General features: G+C 40.1%; 1 protein-coding gene across 5 annotated transcripts in view; it reads left to right on the plus strand.

Annotated features, from left to right (window-relative positions):
- LOC138043433 (F-box/WD repeat-containing protein 4-like) overlaps positions 1 to 2,500 on the plus strand; it is a 35,137-nt gene that overhangs the window by 16,986 nt on the left and 15,651 nt on the right. The window lies entirely within an intron of this gene.

Consider the following 2,500-nt stretch of genomic DNA (forward strand, 5'->3'; position numbering starts at 1 on the left):
ATTTTCACTGTCACGCAACAAACAAAAATAAAATCGAAACTGTTCAATGGAAAAAGTTGGAATGTTGTAGGAGACAAATTCTTAAAATCACCTTACCAATTCTCAGGTCTGTGCATTACATCAAAACACCTTGCAATTTTAGAATGTGATGACATCACTGTGAAAACCTTCTATTGTGCAACAGTGTGTCCTCATGACATCTGTTGGACTGATTTCGGGGGTAAGACTAATTTGCAGATCGCGGAACCTGTGGAACCTAGAGAAATGACTGTTTTTATTGAAACCACATCATAAAAACAATGAGGCTTACATTAATGTTTGTGAAAAATCGACTGTACCCACCAATTATTGGGTTCCAGGTGCAATTTTTAGCTGTAATCTGCATACTTGCACATCCAAGGCTGCTGCCCAACGGTCACCTGGCCACCTGGGGCACGAACGAGTAGCCCGAACGGGCACCTGACTTATCACAAGATGATTCATCCTCACTTTCTTGTAAATTTGATCCCAGCTCGAGATTAAATGATGAAAAAAGCAATATGGTTGGAGGGAACGGCAGCTAAGCAAGGTTGATAATTATTAATAATTCTGGGCTCTTGAAAAAACGACTTGGGCTGCTAACTTTTAATGTTGGAAGACCGAAGGGCTCCTGGAAAATTTTCTTAGGCAGCAGCCTTGACATCTGCTCTATTCCCTGCTTCCGGCAGTTTTTTGTTGTTGTTACGAGGTATTCCAGAAAAAGAGTTACTACAACTGTATGCTGTAAACATGAATGGAAGAAGAAACGTATCGTTGCTTCAGCTACATGTTTTTCCCTCTATGGAAAAGTTGATATTTCTCATTTTGAAAAATTCACTTTATTTGATTCTTCTTGTCGATAAATAAATGTTGTGTGGAAGCTAATGACTCAAGTGTATTTGTGTCAGGGAAACCATCCCACCACCAACGCGCCACACACCAAATTCTCCTTGTAACCACAGGTGATTGATCAAACCAGTGGTACCCGTACGAAAATTCTGGGCGAGACGCGGGCGAGATTCGGGCCATAAAAAGTCTCGCTGATGAGCGATACACAGCGTGACGATAATCAGCCTGACAGGAGCGATAAAAATTGAACGATAAATGAGCGAGAATGGAGCGGGACATTTGTACTACTCTGACATTTGGACGATATTCTGAGCGATAAACGGGCGAGATTCAGGTCATAAAAAAACAAAAAAATCACGCTAATGAACAATACATTTTTATGGGCGTGACGTTAGTTTATGGCTTATAATTTCGGGTGTTACGAAAACTAAGACCTAAGACCTGGTCTTAGCTTTCGTAGTACGAAAACTACAACCCCGCTCTTAGTTTTCGTTCCAAAACTAAGACCCTTTGTTAATAGCGGGAATTGCGGGAAAGAAACCCTGGAAAACTTACCGCTACTCAGAGATTTGGGCGCTGTATGTTGCTACCTCACACGATTAAGTTTAAATGTGCGACCTTGCGCGACAGAAAAAAGGTGGCATTTATTGGCACGGAAACTAAAGATAGGGTCTTTCGGATAACGAGAAACTCTGTCTGTTAACCCTTTGGTTATAGCAAAAGTCCATGTCTTGGTTGTAACCACTAAAAATGTGATACACGCATTTTTCTGTCAGCACACATCCTCCAGTTTCAAAACAAGTCCACAATTTAGCCGTAAGTCACGCAAACAGTAAACGAATGCCCGTAGATGGTCAATTTTCTTATGATGCCTGATAGGGGACTGAATAGTTTTACATGTAAGACATAAGTGATTTTCTGTAAGTTTCTCCATATTTGTCTGACTCACAAGCTTATTTCTCAGCTTATTACAATGAGGATATGAAGTATCATCTGTCACGGGGTGCCAAGTGGAGGGTACATCGCGCTATCCTGGTACTTTGACGCATTATTTATAAGAAACATTGAAATCAGTATAAACAGAAACAAAACAGGCCATAATTGAAACTATGCTTACTTTAATAGTGCCATTATAAATTATAAACTAGAAAATCCCCTGCCACTCCCCCCACCCCCATAGACAGTGCCACTGTTTTTTGTTTGCGTGACTTACGGCGACATTGTGGACTTGTTTTGATACTGGAAGCAGAATAACAAATGTGTATCGACAAAATAATTCTTGTATCACATTTTTAGTGGTTACAACCAAAGGGTTAACAGACTGAGTTTATCCTTATTCGAAATATCCTATCTTTAGTTTCCGTGCCAATAAGTGACATAAGTAAGCGAACGATTCTCGACCGAGGCCAACTACAGTAAACATGACCCTTATCATCATTGCGTGGACAGTCATGTAAGACAGAAACATGTTTCAGTTTAAGGTAACTTAAATAAAAAGAATGTACCAGCTTTTAGCATAGAACAAAATGCGACTGAAGTCATTCAAAGTGTCCATAATAAGGTAGGCATGTTAGTAGTCAGGTTTCCACAGTGATCTGTGATCAGCGAGGTGTTCGTTTCTAGTTTCTCATTT

This window comes from Montipora capricornis, chromosome 3, assembly GCF_036669925.1.
Source record: "Montipora capricornis isolate CH-2021 chromosome 3, ASM3666992v2, whole genome shotgun sequence".
NCBI classification, from domain to species: Eukaryota; Metazoa; Cnidaria; class Anthozoa; order Scleractinia; family Acroporidae; genus Montipora; species Montipora capricornis.